Source organism: Malania oleifera, chromosome 3 (genome assembly GCF_029873635.1).
Source record: "Malania oleifera isolate guangnan ecotype guangnan chromosome 3, ASM2987363v1, whole genome shotgun sequence".
Taxonomy (NCBI): Eukaryota; Viridiplantae; Streptophyta; class Magnoliopsida; order Santalales; family Ximeniaceae; genus Malania; species Malania oleifera.
The window spans coordinates 113,686,150-113,707,847 of NC_080419.1; the positions used below are offsets into that span (position 1 = coordinate 113,686,150).

Consider the following 21,698-nt stretch of genomic DNA (forward strand, 5'->3'; position numbering starts at 1 on the left):
ATCTATATTGAAGAGAGCTTGGAAATAATATAATCCAAAAAAACTACATCTTTCTTCTTCTATTTTTTCCCCCGTAAAATTAATTTTCCTTAATAAAAAGTCTAATTTTTGTGCGTCGTACATTTTTCATTTATCTTTTTTCTCCATCGAGATTTTCTTTCAATGTGCTCAATTCAATTTTAAATTCACATATAAGTATACAACCACTTTTTTTTAGGGTAGAATGCTCAAACAATTTAGAACTTTACTTTTGAAGCAATGGCAAGTTTAAATATTATCGTATAAAACTACAAACTACTTTTATTTATCACATGAAGTTTCGTATGCATGATAGTCGTTGATTATTTGGAAATTACAAAATATTATAACCAATAATATTGTCATTAGGAATAATGTCCAACTAATCAATTTTATGTCTTTAACCCTAATAATTATAATATAATGTAATCATAGGTCTTAAAAGTAGTGTTTCTCTAAAATTAAGGCTAATGATATTTCTTATACTGACAAATATATTATCTTTTCGGAACTATTTCTCTAATTCTCTTTATAACCACTAGCCTTTAATAATATGGGATCACTTTAATTACACTTGATATTCTATTTTTTGCTAAGAACACTATAAGTTTTTTCTATATTACAAATCCTAGTGTCAATAAAATTTTAAAATCATATCTAACTTTTTATGTAGTTTTCGAATTTTAAAATTTAATTTGGAATACCAAATTAAAGATAACTAAGTTTATTTTATTTTTTTAAAATATAAATATGAAAGCCAAAATTTTAAACTTTAAGCCTATATTTATGGGAGATTTTAAATTTAAATATATTATAATTAAATTACTTTTTTTCTCTAAATTCATTAAAATTTAAATAACCGAATCACGGGGGCTAGACCACCTTACAACTCACCCGGCACCAGTAGCCAGTGAGCGCTAGCCGTGGCCGATACGTTGGTGCTCGGCTAGTGGGCTACTCCGCAAAGGCGGAAGCGGAACTTCGACAAACCCTGGTTTCAGAGCTCGCTCCCTCTCAAAAATGGCGAACGAGCCGCAGGCATCTTCTCGTCCATGGATCCTCGAAGCCGTACCTCTATTAGTGGTCTTCCTAATCGCCGCTCACGTCTTTGCATTGGTAATCTCACGCGCTTGCTTTACTCTCTTCAACCTCTCATTTCAGAACACAGATCTCTGATTCTCTCTTTCTCTCTCTCCCTCTCTCTGTATATATATATATATATATATATGCATACACACGCACACTCTCTCTCTCTCTCTGTGCAGGTATACTGGATATACAGACTAGCTACTGAGAAGCAGCAGCCTCAGCGAAGAAAGGCACACTGAAGAACCATGCACTGGAATTAAAGGTAAAACCCTAATTTGTTAACTTGCTGTACTTGTTATAATGTTCCATGCATACAATGAAGTGTCAATGGGTGTCTTGTATATTTTTAGAGACTGTTAGGTCCACAACGAGAATAAGTTTTTTTATATTGCTTATTCTCAATTTTTATTATTTACTATTGTGGCAACAACCGTAAATTGATTTTTTTTTTTTTTTTGTGACGACATATTGCAACAACACTTTTATCTTTAAAATTCACTTTTTTAAAAATTGCTATGCAAGGGTTGCTTATTTTTATTTTTTAGTTCCTATTTCTGATTCTTAGTTTTAGTTTTCATTTTTTTTAATTTTTGTACTGCTTTATTTGATATACCAAACAATCCCTTAGTTTGGCAGTATTTGGTTATTGAAAATGTTTTTATTGCATTTGAAACTTGAAAGATAAATTTTTATTGATTCTGACTCTTGAAAGTGGAATAGTACCTCCGAAATGGTAATTGACCAATCCCCAAGGTTGTTAGAATTGGAATTCTAAGTGGGATCATTGGAGGGGTCTGCAGGATCGAATCATAGAATCGGATCAAGAATCATAAGATTCTACTTTCAACATAAAATAAATATTAAAAAATTATATATGTGAAACTTTTTGATAAGTCTTAAGACTAAAAACTTGGTTAGTAACTCAGTGAGTATAAGAAGTTAAAAATACAACAAAAAGTTCAAGCAATGAAAAAAAGAAAAAGAAGAAGAGCAAGAAAAGAATAAGAAAAAGGAGAAAAACAGTGCTTGTTATTGAGTTTTTTCAAGAAGCAGAAATTTTTTTTCAAAGCATACCTCTGCGGCTCTGCTGGGCCAGCTGGCTTGGCTCTTTTCTTGGCTGCTGCTGATCAAACAAGAACTCTATGTTGTAGAGGACTGATGTGTTATTGTCGAACAACAAAGAAGGAAGAGGACTGAGGACTGACTTTTTGTCGAACATCAGGAACTCTGGTTGTTGAACACCAAAGAACTGTTGGTCAAACAGCAAGACTGCTAGCTGCTGCTGATCAAACACCAGTCACCAGATGGAGGGCTCTCTGGCTGTCGAACAAGAGAGAAATTCAGGTGCTGGTTGCTGAATTTCAATTAGGAGCAGAGGACTGAAGTGTTGAACTCCAGGGAAGTCAGGTGCAGATTCCGCTGAATCTGTTCACTAGTGGGAGGCTGGGAGCCATTTTGCCCTCGTTTTAGAAGACTTTGGACCAAACATAAACCTTTTGTGGCCTTTGGGCGAATAAAAACATGTTTTGGGCCACATCATTGAAGCCCCAAAAAAGGAAAAAAATTGGAATCCAGGTAACAGAGTAGGATCTGTATGATTCTACTTATGATTCTACGATTTTGATTCTACAATTCTACCAATTTTTTTACGATTCTACCATGATTCTACTTGATTCTGATTTTTGTTGCGACTTGGATCGTTATGGTGAATCTGGATCTTAGAGTCATACAATCCTATGATCCTGATCGTAATTTTAATAACCATGCCAATACCATAGTGTACTATACATTTTAAGTTACTTGAAATTGAGGGCCATTTTTTTTTTCTTTTTTTTTTGGTTATAGTAAAGAAATAAGTGGCTGATGTGGCAGCAGCAGCAAGGGTGATAAGCAGAGCTGCAGTAAAGGTACTACCCAGGGGAAAATAAGGAGAGAAATAGAGAAAGAAGAAGAAGAAGGAAATATAAATCATGCAATAGGGGGAAACATCCGATGACTTTTCAGTTCAAATTTGAAAAAGCTAACTCTGACATAGCTTTTGTGTCCTATAAATGAGAAAGCCTAAATTACAAGAAATTACACTTAAACCCATATAGATACACGAGATTACAAATGAACCTCTAAAAAGACACATATATTACAAACGAACCCCACAAAGACACATAGATCTCCTACAAATAAAACAAACAAATTTTGTTTTGGACTCAACAATCCCTTGACCTAGTTTTTAGAAACTGATCTCCAATAAGGTCAAAGTGATCCATCTAATTACATCCTTCCCATCCCCCATCACATATGTTGTTAGCTCTCAGTTTTTTGGCTTTTAGTTACTTCAACAATGGATTTAGCCCTCTTATAGTACGTATTGGTGCCATGGGTGGATCTACATGGAATGATGGGGAGTGACTTTGACTTACTGAGGCAAGCTCATCCTGTAAAATGCTCGCTTGAGCCCTCAAAGAAGCAAGCTCGGCTAGTGAGGAGGAATCCAGCAAACGGAGGCTTGAAAGCCTACGTGCGTCGGGTTACTTATTAGTTTTTTACATTGGGTCAAAAAAATGAATAGATTAAAAAAGAGAAGCTATCAGCAATAGGTAAAATGCTTACCATCACCAGTGTGGCTATAGCCCTCACCAAAAAGGTGACAAGAAATTCCAACGTACACCAGCCATGGGCACGCATTATGTGCAAGCTCCATGGCTCTCTATTTTTTAAAACATTAAAAAAGTTATACAGAAAATAACAAAAAATTAAAAAGTAAAAGGGCATTTTGAGATCGTTGTGGATAATTGCAGGGGTGTTTTGGTATAACTATGAGTAGTTATAGTGATAAATTTGACATAATCATAAAGGTATTTTGGGATAGATGTTGATAGTTAAATGAATATGTTGGGACATTTATTAACAATTATAGGAATAAATTTGACATGTTTGAAAGAAGGCACCAAAGCGAGGGAATTTCCTTTATAGTATTAGAGATTTTGAGATAGTTGTGGATAGTTATAGGGGTATTTTGGTATTGATTCGAAGTAGTCATAGGGATAAATTTGGCATAATCATAAAGGTATTTTGGGATAGTTGTCGGTAGTTAAATGAATATTTTGGGATAATTATTGGTAGTTAAAAGAGATAAATTTGGCATTTTTGAAAGAAGAGACCAAAGGGTGGAATCCCCTTATTAGAGAACTAGCTGCTGGCACGCGTGATGCACATGCTCTGCAGCTTTTGAGTGATAATGGTTTATTGCCTATAAATACAACATAACAAAATAAATTTTAAAAAAATAATATATTTATATATCAATATATGAAATAAACAAAATTATTAATTTAAAGATAATTATTATTTTAGAGTAGTTATGGGTAGTTATGAGGTATTTTTGGAATATTTATGGGTAGTTATAGCGGTATTTTTTTGTATATTTTTGGATAGTTATGGGACTATTTTGGGATCTTAAAAACCAAGCTAAAAAAAGGAGGGAATTCCCCATCTAATAGTAGAGATATGAGAGATGCTAGGGTTTTTGGGAATTGCACCCAATAAAATTGCCAACTTGGGTCTAAGTTAAATGACAAAAATATGAAGGAGGTTTGTTGTATCATATACGCATATATTGTTTTAATAAAAATTGTATTTAAAAAAAGTAAAACTCAATGGCCTCTGAAGCTTCTCTCTTCTGTTCCTTCAACAGCCCATCCCCCACAAGGCCACAACAAAGTAGATTCATTCTCTATGTGAATTGTAAATTTACTCCTCCATGACTCCATCACATCAGTCCATACCCATATGCCACACAACCCACATGCAAGCCTCAAAACCCACAACAATTGATATTTAAATAATATTTTATTTTTTCATATTTTCAAATTATACTTGCAAGTTGCAGTGCTGCAATTGTTATATATACACTTAGATACATTGACACTAGCAGGGTCTTAAATTTCAATTTCGACTCAAATTTTGAAGCTCCAAAAGTACAGAAATTTTGATGGAAATGTTGATTTCAATTTTGATTTGAAAAAATAATGGAAATCAGTAGTAAAATATGGAATTCTTTGTGAAACTTTAGAAATGGTTCACAGACATAATAATGTAAGTTTTAGGACTAATATAATACAAGTTAAATACAGCTATGGTGTGTATGACGTGGAAAAGTTGTAATATTGTATTTGTATCAAAAGTATTTGTAAAATAATGTGCATTAAACATATTTAGTTAATACAAATGAATTCATAAATTATTTAAATATTATTTATTGTACAAATAATGATAATTTAAACATAAATTGTTAAATAAAATGTAACTATAAGTTTTTTTTTTTTTCATATAATTTCAGAAGCACTTATAATAATCTTTTGTTTCGATAAAAATAAATAAAATAAATGAAGATAGAAATTTCACTTCACTCCTTAATCTCTCATTTGAATTTCAAGGAAATTTCATTTCATAGTTAATATTTCGACATGTTTCGCTAAAATTTTGAGATTTCGATAAATTTCGAATGATTCGTTGAGATTTCGATGGAAATTATGCAAGATGGAAATTGACTACCATTTTGATTTAGAGGGTGACGGAAACCAGAAATTTCAATGGAAATTTCGACAATTTTGTGGAAATTTAAGACCATGGACACTAGTACTAGCAGCAGTACCAATAAAAAATACAAAATAAAATAATCAAAATTTTGCCATATGGACTCCTAATTTACTTTTTATTTACATGCTGCCCCAATCTGTCATATTAGATTGTTTAGGATAATGTTTATATATAAAGTTGGTTGATCATGAACAAGTGGACGATTGTTTAGTCACTTATACTAAAGAAACATTTTCAATAGTATTGCAATGAGTTGGCTATGGAGCAAATTCAAAAAATGAAAAGTCGTTGAGAGCAATTGTCACGTGTATCTTGAAAAAAAAAAAATGCATCTTTTCTTAGAATAAATGTGGTTATAAGTTTTTCTTTTGTTATCTCTAAATATGATATTATAATAGTTTATGATTATGAATGAATAATTAGATTTCATTAATAAATAAAGAATTTACAAGAGGGAGAATGAGACATCCCCAAGAAAAACTGAGACAATCAGGATAAAATAAAATAAAATAAAATAAAAACAACAAAAGAGAAGAGAATATCAAGTTAATGCATTCCTACAATCTCTTTGAAACTCCTAAAAGCTTGCCCCTCTGAAAAATCCATGACCCACACACATCAGCAATGCCAAGTACTGAATTTTTTCCCAAACCAGCATCCAGTTTACGTTTTTCCCAGAAAATATTTGTGCATTACATTCCATCCATGCTCCCCATAAAACGACCAAAAAAAAAAAAAAACCACACTTCCATAAAGCTGCCCTTTCCTTCCTTCTGCCAAAGCCTACAAATGAGATGGTTAATGTTTATCCATCAAAGGATATATCCAACTCTCTCCTATAATACCAAAAAGCATATATCAAATCCTCCAAGAAAATTCATATTGCAAAAGAAGATAGAAGTTGTCCCAAAGTTCTTGTAACATAGCACACATACATCAAGAGAGAGCGCCGTCACAGGTCTCCTGATTTGCAGCAAGTTATTAGTTTTTATCTCATTAAGCACAACCAACCAAGTGAAAGCCTTTATTTTTGGAGGAACCTTGGCCTTCCAAATAGATTTACAAGAATACACTCCTAACTGATCCAAAGACCAAGAATGAACATCCTTCCCAAAAGAAAAGTTACTTCAATCCAATAAATGACAATCCCACCATCTCCCTCCTGTTAAGAGATCTCCTAAAGTAAAGATTCCAGGAAACCAAAGGACTGCTCAATTCACCAACAAAAGAAGATATGACTTTATTTTGCTCAAAACTCAGATGGCAGAGATGAGGGAACAAAGTAGAAAGTGGTGTGTTTCTTGGACAAGGGTCTTTTCAAAAATGGATATTGGAACCACTTCCCACTTCAAGTATAGTGTGAGGAGTGAAAGAAGGATAGATATGAGAAATGGACCTCCACGAGCTCCCTAAATAACATATTAATTCGCATTGGTATCCCACCCATTCTCATCCATTCCAAACTTACTTCTTATAGCTTTATGTCAAAGGGACAATACTTCTAGATGGACGCACCACAGCCATTTAGCTAAAACAACAATGTTTTTAGATACCAACCCAAGAACCAACCCTCGCCCTTTTCACACCTGCTAACCTCAACTGCCTATGACTCCCCTCACTAGACCACAAAAAGTTTCTTATGATCCTCTCAAGCTAACTAGCAATCCCCATTAAAATCTTAAAAACAAACAAGTATAACAGGATGCTAGCAAGACAAGCATCGATTAGAGTTATTATACCCCTAAAAGGGTAGAGGGCTCTTTTCCAACCATCTAACCTCTTTGTCACCCTACCTATTACCAGATTCCAAAAATATGCGGCTCTAGGGTTTACCCCCACTCCCCCAAAGGGACTCCTAAGTCATAGGCCAATCTAGAATGTCACACCCCACTTTAGTAGCCCACTCCGTAACATGCTTGAATAGCACATTCAAGGCTGCTAATCCACTCTTCCTTATAATAATTTTGAGCTCAGTCACCCTTTTGAAAATATGGAGAATCCCTAGATTCTTCTGAAAAATTGATCCTCCTTATAGGAATAAGAAAAGGGATTTCTTCTTTAAACCAGATTTTGAGAAAGCCTATAATAGAGTAAGAGTTTTTTGGATAGAGTTTTTGCAAGAAAGGGTTTTGGTGTGCATTGGTGTCATTGGATTAGGGGTTTCTAGTCTAATGTATGGTTCTCGGCGATTGTGGTTGGTGGACCTAAACCTTGGTTTAGTGCTTCGAGGGGCATTAGACAAAGAGACCCTCTATCCCCTTTTTTGTTTGTCCTTGTAGTAATTGTTTTGTGTAGGTTGGTGGAGAGGGGTTTGGTTTGTGTATGGAGAGAGGGAGTGGTGGTCTCTCATCACCTGTTTGCTAATGAATAATTATAAAAGTTAATCTTATAAAATTAAAAAATTGAAGATGTGTTATGCATGAGTCTCAACCCCGATTGGCTGCAGGTCCTAGATCTGCCGCTTTCGTCGCATGATTCTTTTTCCTTTTTTTTTTTAATAATAATTTTTGGAGTGAATATTTAGGAGAGCACATCTTTCATTCACCAAATTCATGTGACGTTTAAGTCATGAATACTCATTTCACACAGTCACTTTGTCGAGGTAAATCGGCACATGTTATGATTCCCTAGTGCTCTTCTTGGTGTTTATATTTAAATTAAGACTCAATTTCTTGTCCTTCTATAAGTTGGCTCAAGGGCGATGAGAAGCTTATCCAAAAATGGTGATTTGGGCAAGTATAATATGGTTTGGGTTTTGAGGACAGATTTTTGGGAATAAATTGAGGGTGTTTGCTCATATGCTTAAATGAACAGCAATAGCATGTGAAGGCAATGAGGTTCCATGGTGTATGTTATTTACAAATGATATTGTCTTGATTGATGAAACTAGGGGTGGACTAGAAGCTAAGAATTTTGGTGAGAAACTTTAGAATCTAAAAGTTTTAGGATAAGTAGAAACAAGACAAAATATATAAAATGTAATTTTAGTCATAGTAAGAGGAATATTGGAGAAAAGATTAAACTCGATGGTCAAGAAATAAATAACACTAGTAGATTTCAATACCTTAGATCTATTATGCAAGTTGAAGGAGAAATTGAAAAAATGTAATGTTTAGAATTAAAGCAGGTTGGGTAAATTGGAAAAGTGTTTTGAGTGTGCTATGTGATTGTAGAATACCCCTTAAATTAAAAGGGAAGTTATATGGATCAGAATGTTGGGCGACTAAGAAACAATATATTGAAAAAGTATAAGTTGCTGAGATAAGAATGCTAAAGTGGATGAGTGGGGTATAATATTAAAATATAAACTAAAGAATGAGTGGTATGATAGTAAAAGTTGCCGAAATGAGAATGCTAAGGTGGATGAATGGTATAATATGAAAAGATAAACTTAGGAATGAACATATTCACATTAAATTAGGTGTAGTTCCTATAGAAGATAAGATAAGGAAGGGACAACTTAGATGGTTTAGGCATTTGGAAAATCCAAATAGTGCGCCAATGAAGAGGAGTGAGCTAATTACTGTGAGGGGTAGTTGAAGGGATAAGGGTAGACCCAAAATGACTTGGAACGAGATAGTGAATAAGGATTTAATAGCCTTGAATTTGTTGGAAGAAATTGCCCATGATCGTGTAAATTTGTGAAAAAGGATTCATGTAGCCAAACCCACCTAGTGGGACTTAGGGCTTGGTTTTTTGTTCTTGAAGCCTGTGAAGGCAAAAGTAAATATAGGAGGTTTCTTAACGGCCTTCTCATTGGGGGGGGGGGGGGGGTGTGGTTGGTGTGGTTGAGTGACTAGAGGTTTCATACTGCCAAACTATACTGGTCCTTTGAGCAAAATTTGAGCTTAAAACTTGTTCAAAAGTGGTTCTGTCAGCATCAACATGGGAAAGGGCGTCTTTTAGAAATTAAAATTGTTGGTGGGTTGTACTTCCTGTGATTGGCCCCTCTCCTATCTTGGTTCCCCACATGGAGCTAACTCAAATTCTGAAGCCTTTTGGGACCCTATGCTAGAAAAGGTGGGTAGAGAACCTAAGGGTTGGAAGAGGGCATACTTTTCAATTGGGGACTGTGCCACACTCATCAAGGCTTCCCTCTCCAACATCCCAATTTGTTACCTCTCCTTGTCTCAAATTCCCTCAAAAGTAGCCAAATCTTTTGATAGGTTGATGCATGATTTCCTTTGGTCAGATTTAGGGGATGGTAGGAGTGACCATCTAGTTAGCTGCGAGGTGGTTAGCAAACTTGAGTGCAAGGGGTCTAGGCATTGCCCTTATGGGCAAGTAGCTTTGGAGGTTACTTTGGGAAGTTGATTCCCTATGTCATGAGGTGATAAAAGAGCAACTAAGGGGCCCATGGAATGGGTGGGATATGAAAGGCAGTGGTATTATTTCTCATGCGTGTGCCTAGAAATTTGTTCCTAGGTAACTCAGTTCATAAATTATGGTCAACAAATTGTTTATCAATGACTGAAGAAAGAATATATAAGAACTTTCTACTTATGATTGTAATGAATTATAATCAAATGACTTTCGGTCGTTTGCCAATGTCATTAATTGAGGATAACTAGTCAGTTCTTCCTTTCATTTGGAACAGTGTGGATAATGGTAATAAGGTTTGGTTTTGGGAGGATGTGTGGGTGGGGGAGTCCTCATTGGAGGTGAAAGTTGCTCGTCTCTTTAAGCTTTCATCATTACGTAATGTGCCTATCTGCTCCTTCATTTCTTCTAAGAGCAACTCTTCTTTATGGGATTTCCATTTTCTTTCAAGAATCTCAATGGAAGCAAAGTTGATGAGTTCGCTAACCTACTTTCTTTGTTAGACCATCATATTCCTTCCATTAGAGAGGATGGGAGGTTGTCGGAGGTTGATTATTGGATAGGTTCACTTGTAAATTCTTTCTCTCCCAGCTTTTGAAAACCACATCCCCTAACCTTTTCCCTTGGAACTGCATTCTTTGGAGGGCTAAGGTGCTCGGGAATTTCCAGCCTTTGTCTGGACTATGATACTAGAAAGGATTAACACACATGATCTGCTTCAGAAAAGAAGGCCCAAGGCTCTTAGTCACAGCATGCTCATTGTGTTGTAAGTGCAAAGAAATGAACGCTTATCTTTTGTGCACAGCAGGGTGACATTACAGTTTTGGAGTACTCTCTTTTCTTATGTGAGGGAAGAGTGGGTGGCGTCAGGAAAAGTGGGAGAATTGTTATTGGTTAACTTCAGGGGCTTTAGAAAAAAAAAAAAAATGGAACTGTTAGAGCTCTTTGGAACAAGCTACTTTTCGCCATTATTTGGACCGCGTAGACTGGGACTGGGAGGAATGCTAGAATTTTTTTTAAGGGCTGCACAACTAGCCATGACTATTATGGGATGAAGAGATATTCTCCTCCTTTTGGGTACACTTTCTTGGTCTTTTTTGGGGATGTTCACTGTTTGATCTCAAAAGAGATTGAAAGGCTGCACTTTGGTAACTAAATACATGTATTGTTACTATTTTTATTTTTAAGCTTCTTGTGTCTTTTATTTTTCTGTTCTTGGATCTCTGGGGAGGACTCCTTGCCCTCCAAAACTTGTGCTCTGCTTTTTGCATATTAATAAATAATATTCTTTATCCATATATATATATATATATATATATATAGGGTTTATAAAGAAAATGCACTTAGCAAGGCAATCTTGTTCTCAGGCAATAGCTTCCTGTTGGAAATTCTCAATTGATAATTTATTGCTTCAAAAGTCTTTCATTATTTCACTTCTATTGAGAGTTGAGGCTGCCCATCCTTTGGGACCAAGTAAAATTGTGGGATATAGACTGATTTCCTTGGCCTCTTTTTTACCCTTTTTTGGTTTTCTTCTTTTGTTTTCCTTGGGATTTCTCAGGCTTTGTTAAGGAGCTGTCTCTTCTTCTGATTGTACATTCTTATTCTATCTAATGAATTTCTTTTGCTATCAAAAAAAAAAGAGAAAAGAAAAGGTTGGCAACTAAGTTAAACCAGAACAACTAGAGCTACAAAACAAAGTCTAACCTGGCTAATCTGGGTACTGACCCAAAACTAAAATGATGTAAATGCTTGCAAAAACCAAAGAAAAATATTTTGCCATTTATCCTATTGAATTGCCCAAAAATTAGCAACCCAAAACGGAAAGCTTTTTGAGGCAAATATTTACGCTATCGGTATTGCTTTCAGTTTTATGGCTAGCTCAGACCTCTGAATAAATGAACTATTACCAACTCATTTTGCCAATACAAACTAGTTGGATTGCTTTAGTTCTCCAAGCAGTGCTTAAGAGCGAGTTAAGAGGGAAAAAATGAACTGAATTTCTGAACTCTTAAAATTGGCCGAATGTCTGGGAAATGGATTTCATATTAAAGTTGAACCCAATTTCCAAATTCTTGTTGATTCAGCTTCAGCTTTTATTAAACAAGGGCATGCAAAATAGAATGTACTTTCCACTTGCTAGGGTACAGCCAACCCTTTTTTTGGTTTTTTACTCCAACTAGTGTTTTCAGAACTCAATCCTTCTGCTAGCGTTGTAGATGTTCAGGTTGGCATAGATCTTGTTGGTTATCTTCTATTGTAATTTATTCAACTTTTATTGTATTTTGGTTGCCCCGTGGCTAGGGGTTTTCAAAAATTACTGAAGACAAAAAATTGATACAAAACCAGACCGAAATAAGTTTTTGTTCGGTTTATTTTTGGTTCCTGTTCTTACAAATAGAAAATTTTGGTTCTCAAGTTTCAGCTTCTGACGCATTACCAAACTGAAAACCCAAATTAATTATATATATGAATGCTGATATATAATACATGTCAGTCTGGTTTTGCATTTATATTAATATATTTTGTAATCATGATTTATTTATTATTCCACTTTAATAATAGGACATTTAAACTATAATTTCAATCAATTTCAAATTTTTTTAAGGAAAAAATTTTAGTTCTGATTGAACAGTGAGTTCACAAGGGAGAGGGTGAGGTTTTATAAAGGTGGAGAGGCTCCCAACCCCCACCCCACCCTACTCCACAAATTTTTGATATGGGACAAGGAGGCACAAGTTTTTTTGATAAAAAAAAAGAGAAATCCATTATATAAAGAAAGAATGTACAATCAGGAGGGAATACATCTCCTTGATGAAATCTGAGTATCCCCAGAAAAACAAAACATAAAAAGGAAAACACAAAAAATACAGAAAACTCAAATCAGCATGCCCTATCCCACTGAACGTCTGTCGAACACATCCCCTTAAAATTTCCATTGGACTTCCAAGGAGGCACAAGTTAACTGCTGCCTGCTGGCCCTGCTTGCAGTTGCTCCCCACCCTAGTCCCACATTGGAATTGCATGAAGGTTCTAGCTTTCTTCTCCTTATAAATTATGTTCGCTCCCTTCACATGCATTGCTGCTTCCTTCAGCTTGGTCTGCTTTTCCTTCTAAGCAGGCCCAAACAAAATTAAACTAGGGCAGTAATAAAATAACAAATTTGCTTGAGATTGAATTATTACTGCCGTTTCAATCTTTCAATAATCAGTTTAAGAACCGAACCATTGAACTGTTAATTCTTTCGGTAGGAAAACCATTGGTTCCAGTTCTGTATTGGTTCATTATTTTAGAAAACCAAGTTTTTTTTTTATTTGGTTTCACATAGATCAAAACCGACCCAGACCAACCAATTACACCCTTACTTGGCAGCTCTAGTGTTTTAATGACTGATTGGTCCATTTAAATGTAGTTGATTTTTTTTAATTCAAAAGCATGAAAAATTAGGATTGGGGGTTATGGATGCTACAGAAGTCCCAGGTCTCCTGACCACCTCTCCTTGTGTGTAATGCATACAAGAAGGCCTGAACACTTGTGTGTGTGTCCACATACATACATACATATATATATATATATATCCATGTATGCATGCATGCATACATTAATTGTGTTTATGTATGTGTGTATTTAGGTTTGGGTTTTTGAGTAAATCTCAAGGGACTTCCAAAATGCTAGTTATATTATATTATTTTGAGGATTATATATATATATAATTGTAGTGGAGCTTGATTCAGCCTTCACCTAGAGTTTGAAAATGAAAGTATTCTGGGTTAATGGAGATCTCCCTTGGCATTAGATGGATTCCTGATCCTGTAGTAATGTTAGTTGAATTGTGCACACTGAAATTATTGAAAAAGAGGGATCGTATAGGCTAAATTCTGTTTAAATTTTTAGGATAGCTATTTTTTTTTTTTTTCTTTTTTTCATTTGGAAGGGGAGCTTAGGCACTACGGTAAGGTTGTCGCCATATGACCAGTTTGAGGCGTGGAAACAGCCTCATGCAAAAATGCAAGCTAAGGTTGCGTCCTATAGACCCATTGTGGTCTGCCCCTTCCCGGACCCCGCATATGCAGGAGCTTTGTGCACCGGGCTGCTTTTTTTTTTTTTTTATTAATCTTTTCCATTTGACTTGCGCTTGAATTATTTTTTCATAGAAATATGTGTGTTGGTGCTTGTGTCTGCTGAAAATATCAAACAAGCGTTTGCTTCAGTCTTGGAGTTTTGGATTAATTCCTATGCATGTTTACCAATCATCTTAAAAGGTGATTGATATTATTTATGGGAAGAGAAATTTACCATCTTTGTTCAATTTTGGCTATTCATTGCTTTTTATCAATTAAGTTTGTTGGCATTTTTACTGTATGTGTGTATTTTTATTTATTAATCATTGATCATATTTAGCCATGTGGCTATTTACCTTAAATCCTATAAAGATAAGGAAAGGGCACTTAAGATCCTTTGGGTGCTTATAACATAGTCCAGATAATGCTGTTCTGAGAAAGTGATTGCTTGATGATATAGGCTCTAATAGGATGAGTTAAACTCTTGGACTAATACAATAAGGAAAGATTTGACAGCAGGTTTGACTTTCTGACGAAATTGCATTTCCTATGTAGAATAGCAGAAAAATTTATTCCTAGTGGTCGTAGTTGTGGTTGCTGATGTAACTGTCTCACAAAAATAAATTTTCAGTACTGCTATGTTAACCTGGCTGGGATCACAACAGAACAGATTTTATAGAGAATTTCCTGGATAAGGATTGATTGTTTGAACTTACATTTCACTGATTTGAATGTTCATTCTTCCCTATACATAGCTAAGTGTGGGAAGTAATATTATTGTTACAAATTCTAAGATAGTAGACATGCTAGGTTGGGCGTGAATAAATATTCAAGTCAGAGAAAGGTAAATTTGAGTGGTCCACTCTTGGCCATCTTGTGCTTCAAATGAGTTATAATAATTGCAGGTTTTTCTTTGACTTTGTTAAAATAAAATTGTCGTGTGTACATGCATACTTTTGAAGGGTACTGAAACTGAGGCAGAACGATTGTTTCCTTTGTTCACAGAAGTTCATTTATCCAGCAATGGTTTGAAGTCCTGTGCAGAGTCAGGCATCCTATACAACATCGCTTGTGAGAGTTTACACATGCAAGTTCTGTAGCTCCAAAATTTCCTCTCTTTACTTCTCTTTTCTTTTTTGATGTGCTACGTGATCAATCTCCTGTAAATGAATGAGCATATAACACGATAACCATTGATAAGTGTTGCAGGTAATGTGTAGCATGATTCGGTTGAATGTTAGATGTTAAGAAGTAGAACACCAAGGATAGACTCGTGCAGATACTTATGAATTAATTATGAATTACATGAATTAATTATAAAAGTAGAACATTAATTAATTATAAAATTTAGAATTTTATGTTACCAAATGTAGGGTTAGGTTGATTTATTTATATCAAATATTGTTTAAAATAAACAAATATGTATAGCATGTAAAATTAAAATTGTATTTATTATTTAATTACAATTCCTTCTGCCTCTAGTAAGAGTATTGTTGTCTGGCTGCCCCTTGGTTGGGTAAACAAACCTTATCAACATTAGGCTGTTCACCTTGTGTCGCTACGAGGCTGGAGATGGTTGTGCTGGCCTCGTCTGTTCCATTTCGATGGTTGTGGCGTAAATGATGTGAAATTGGAAAAGGCTCGTCTCTTGCATCTACAAGTGGCAAAGGAGTCTTCACCGGGATCATCGAGCTGGCCCCCAGCCCTGGTCGCTGGTCAAGTTTGACTGTCTGAAAATCTATGGGTGTTTTTTCTTTTTCCTTTTTGTTAATTTCAAACCTTCACGGTCATGCGTGACAAGGCAGATGACATGAGCCTACTTCCACCCATTGATCCTTTTTTCTTTTTTTTTGTGTTACACTGGGTGTCCTGATGTCCACTGTTCATCCAATTATTGGGAGCGTCACGAGATACTCAGATTAATTCTTATTATGTGGACTCGTGGATCCGAGACATTTAATATTTTTCTTTATAATGTAATATAAAATTTGTTTAAATTCATGTCTTCAGACACATATTATGACACTCCAATTTAAAATTTTAAAATCACTTGAATTGATCAAGTTATAATATTAAAAAATTGATTAAATTAAGATTGATTTGGTTATAAAATAAAATATAATATATGGATATAATAACTGAAACATGTATCATATTGAGGTGGACATTTTGTTAATGTTATATATTTTAAAATTTATTGTATGGTTGGGTGAGGTTTTAAATTTGAATTTGAATAAAATATTATATTAATTATTTATTCAAATTTAGATATAACCTTGAAACTCATGATTCCTTAGTCTTTTAGATGATAATTATAGTCAACTGAGAAGATAATGAGAAGTAAAAACTTGAATTTCATTAATATTTTATGAGGGTGTGTGAAATAACAATATTTTCAATTTTTGAGTAACAACATAATTGTATAATTAACATGTATCTACACTTGGAGAGAAATGTAGGCCTTGAGGTGGGGGGGGGGGGTGGGGAGAGAGAGAGAGAGAGAGAGCTAAAAGGTTTCATGAATTTTAAGCATGTTCAAAAAAGATGAATGGAAATATTGAAGATAAAATTAGTTTAGATTAGATATTAGCAATAAATCCATTAAAATAACACGGCTGTAATAAATGAGTGTTCTTTCCTAAATTCCTATACTATAATTTTGTTAGTTGAAATTGTAAGAAACTATGACACAAATCACTTTAGTTCTTTTTAATCTTAAATGACTAGTGATGTTTCTCAATATTTTAACTGAACAAGATCAATAATGATGTCCCCATTGATTATGCCTCCCTCATTTTGTATGGAGAAGGGCTATTTAAATTTAATTAAAGCTGCATCTTTTGAATCATAGAAAAATTAGGGGGGTATAAAAATTATTAAAATATTAAAAATTAGACTAGAATCAAACTTAAATTACATGTGATTTAGTTTTTTGGTATTCGATTTCAATTTCAACTCATAATTTTTAAAATTTTTGGCTTCAATTTTAGTTTCGATTTTCTGGACCTAGTCGAATCGAAAAATTGAAAAATAAATTTAAATATTAATTATATATATATTAATTAATAATTATGTGTGTGTGTGTGTGTGAACATATAATTGATCCACAGTCCCAAGTATAATAGGGTGTCAGTTTGTCTGCTCACTTCTCATTCTCAAATCTCAATTACAATTAGGGTCTAGGAATTTAGCCATTTAGGGTTTCTTCAACATTGCCTCTACCTCTCCACCCGCAATGGTGCAACCTAGCTGCAAGCCCCCAAACCCCAGCCCTGTAACCCTCACCGGCATAATAAGCTAGTAGTCTCAACCGCCTCCTCTTCAACTCCATCGAGTAACCAAGACACCATTGTGAACGCTTTCTTGGCTACACCGTGGATTGGAGGTCGTTGACGAGGTTGGCTTCTTCAAATCCATTGGTGCGCCCACCAAGGACGCTATCACTGATTTCCGCAGCACTCTAACCATTTGCCTCCTCCTATTGACATGCAAACACTACACTTGACTCGATGATGCGGGCCAGCTCCATGGGATTTTGTTGGTTTGATTCGTTGATTTGGGTTTGAATTTTGAATGGTTCACTTAGAGGTTTCTCGAGTTCTCGTGGTTTTTTTGGAGTTATAAGGTTAATTTGAATGTGAAAATGGATTTGTTTGGTTGTTGGAGTTAAGGAACTTCATCTCGTCCTTCATTGCAAGCTCCCACTTGCTCACATCTCTCTCCTGACATGCTTCATCATAGCATTCGGGTTTTCCTCCATTTGTAAGAAATAAATAATTCATATACCTCTTATTTGGTACATGCAGTCGAGAAGATCTCCTAAACTCCAGAGCTAGAGTAGGAGGTGGTGGTGCGACAATCTGCTCCACGGGTTCCTCCGCCTGAGGAATCTCAGCGTTTTACTGTTGTGTCTCCTCTTCTAGAGGATTCTTGGTTTGTTGTGTCCTGACACCTTCTAGAGCATCATCCAAGTCTACATAGGTTGTTTCATTCTGAATTGGTTCTGTGGATTCTGTTGGTTCTGTTGTGTTTTTGTCTTTGTACATCACCTTTTCATTAAAGATCAAATCTCTACTTCTGATCATCTTCTTATTTTCATCGTCCCAAATGTGATACCCATACTCATCTTCACGATAACCGATGAAGGTGCATTTTCTGGGACTTTGTATCAACCTTATTTCTAATATGATCACTAACATGCATATATGCTACACAACCAAAAAATTTCAAATGTCAAAGTCTCACCTTTTTTCCGTTTCATACCTTTCTGGTAGACTGTGGTCCAACGATATTGATGTACTCCTACTAATCAAGTATGCTGTTGTATTGACTGTTTTTGCCCATTACTGCTTTGGCAAGTCTGACTACATACGCATGCTTCTAGCTCTTTCAGTTAATGATCGTTCATCAGCTCGACTACACCATTGTGCCGAGACGTACCTGGCACAGTTCTTTCCATCCTAATACCATGCTCATAGCAGAATTTCTTGAACCCAATGTCTTTATACTCACCACCGTTATTAATACTCACCACCGTTATTAATTCTCAGCTTCTTGATTTTCAAATCAGTTTCATTTTCAACCATTGCTTTTCAAATCTTGAAAGCATCAAAGACATCAGATTTGTATTTCAGAAAGTAAATCCATACCTTCCGAGAATGATCATCAATAAATGTCACGAAGTAATTCCTTCCACTTGTGGATAAGACGATCATTGGTCCCCATACCTCTGAGTGGACTAGTTCAAGTCTCTCCTTTTTTGGGGTACTGGTGCATGTCTGGAAATTAACCCTCTTCTGTTTCCCAAGTATATAATCCTCACACGTGTCAATTTATACTGACCGTAGATCACTCAACTTTTCCTTTGAGTGCATCATCCTGAGTCCCTTCTCACTCATATGATCGAATCGTTGTTGCCAAATGTTGCTATCGTCATTTCCTGTAGCAACTGAAATAGACATACATGCATTAGAAGTCAAATAAAGTGTTCCACTTTTCTTACCTCGTGTAATTGTCAATGCACCCTTTGACATCTTCCATTTATCGCCAATGAATGTTGTGGTGTATCCCTTATCTGCTAGTTGACCAATTGAAATATAGTTCTTTCTCAGGTCTAGAATATATCTGACATCCTTCAACTTCCATACTAACCCATTCATCTTGATTTTCGCAATTCCCTTGCGGTTATGTCGCAAGGTTGATCATTGCCAAAGTATACCTTACCGAGGTCACCTGATATATACTTCTCTAGGCAATCTTAACTTCAAATGGCATAAAATGAGGCTCTAGAGTCTAAGACCCAAGACTCCTTCTTGCTCTCCAAAGAGCATATCAACATATCCCCTTCTTCTGAAGCAACATTTGCTTCTGTCTTCGCCTTATATTCCTTTCTTGGACCTTTGTTCAGGTTTCTGAAATGACCGAACTTTCCACAATTCCAGCACTTAATGTTCTTTGTGCCCTATGAACCTCTAGGATTTCTGAATTTAGACAGCCTGGTCATAGATTTGTTGCAATTGTTTGATCGTCCAAGCTCGCTTCCTTTCCATGAATTTCTCCCTCCGCTTTTCACGTTCAAGGCTAAACTTGAAGTGGAAGCACTGTTTGACTGCCTCCTAATCTCTTCCATCAAAATCATATTGAAGACTTCATCAAAGTTTAGTTTTGATTTTCCTATGGAACTACTAATCGCAGTAACAACACATTTCCAACTTTCCGGCAACTGACTAAGAATTAGTAAGACGCGGATCTCACTGTCAAACTTGATTTCAACTTAGGCAAGTTGATCTGACAACTCATTAAAATTATTTAGATGTCTACTAAAACTTTCACCTACGGACATGTTCATGGTAAATAACTTCTTCATTAAGTGTACCTTATTGTCGGCTGATGGCTGCTCGTACATGTTGGAGAGCGCATCCATAAGAGACTTGGTGGTTGTCATATGTTTGATATTAAAGGCAACAGACTTTACCAGTGTCATTCTAATAGCTCTAAGAGCTTTTTAGTCAAGCAACTCCCACTTTCCATTGGTGTCGTTAAACATCTCGATCTTTAAGCTCTTTTCATTTGACATTTCGATTTGTCAATTTAGAGATGGAATCAGCTCAAATAGACAACACAGTTGAATTCAAAAAGGCTGAAAACCTTAAAAATGGTTCAATTTGTTCGAAAAACAAACCTTACGCTATTACCTAGCTGCTGACGTGGCGTTGGCGTGGCAGGTGGGATCCTAGGATGACGTGGATGCTGACATGGAAAGTGGGCCTAGGGATGATGTAGCGGCTTACATGGGTCTGTTGACGTGGCTCTGACACAGCACTGAAGCGACGCTGATGAGGATGCTGACTCAGCTCTACTGACGCGACACAATAACGTCACGCTGGAGTGGGTTGACTGATGACGTGGCAGTGGGGCCTAGTGATGATTGTGCTAAATTACACTAGGTAAATTTTCAGGGAAGTGAGGGGTCACAATGGACCACTTAAGTCTCACTTTCATAGACAATTTTCCTTGAACATGTAATTAGCACAATATAGTTTCTAGGACCTCCAATCTGGCGACTTTGCTACGATCTGGAAATTTTGCTCTGATCTAGCATCTTTGCTTTTATTTGACTCTGATACCAATTGTTAGAGATTTAAGAACAATAATCACACACACAAGCAAAACAAGCACACAAAATAAGAACATCAGATTTACGTGGTTCGGTCTAATCTAACCTACGTCCATGGAACACACCGAATATACTATAATCTGGGAGAAAAACAAAAGGGGAGGCACACACTCAAGTCAACTCTTCTCACACTTTTCTCTCTCTCTCTCTCTCTCACCTTCAGCACTTTCACCCTCCTCACTCACTCACTCACTTGCTTGCACTATTCACACAACACAAATGCTCTCATTTACAGATACATAGGATAGATAGAGAAGGAAAAGAGTTATTACATTTTAATGGGATAAATGAGCACGTGGTATTTAGTGGAATAAATAAGTACGTGGTATTTTCATTCTAGAGCATGAGAGCTTGCTCCTCCGCGATCTATAGCTCATCCTCATCAAGCCATTAAATTTCGTATTTATTTCTCCATTTCCATATTTGCTTAACAAGTCTTAGTCGGGAGCTAATCTCACCACTAAGAATTGGAGATCAATAAAAGACTGACTTACCAAAAGACAAAATTCAAAGAAGAATCCCAGGATGAAAGCCGATCAAGCTTAACCTCTTGTCATCGCAACCGCACACCTAAAATCTCAAGTCAATCAGAGTCTGTTTAACCGTCCGATCAATTATGCAAATGAATTTCTTTTTCCTCACGTTTTCTTCTTAGTCAAGCTGCCTTCAGCCTTCTTTTTCTCCTTTTCTTGTAATTTCTAGCACACTCACTCACATAATCACATACATAACTCTAGCTTCCTTTCAGTTGTATATTTACTTTTTTTTATTTATAAAACTACTATTCCTCTTAATGCCATGAGGGATGACTGGGAACCCTTGCGTGCACATGCATATAAGCATATTTATGACTAGTTGACCCATCTTCCCCAAGCTGCCCTAGAAACAAGAGAAGTCTCTCTTGCACTAATTATAGTGAGCTTCCCTCGGTACCACAA

The 21,698-nt window shown here is 35.7% G+C and overlaps 1 long non-coding RNA gene across 1 annotated transcript; it reads left to right on the forward strand.

Moving 5' to 3' along the window:
* The first annotated feature begins 881 nt into the window (after positions 1-881).
* On the forward strand, positions 882-15,347 carry LOC131151870 (uncharacterized). Its single transcript, XR_009135783.1, has 3 exons — positions 882-1,134; positions 1,284-1,369; positions 15,090-15,347. It is a non-coding gene; the product is annotated as an uncharacterized LOC131151870 (long non-coding RNA).
* The last annotated feature ends 6,351 nt before the right edge of the window (positions 15,348-21,698 follow it).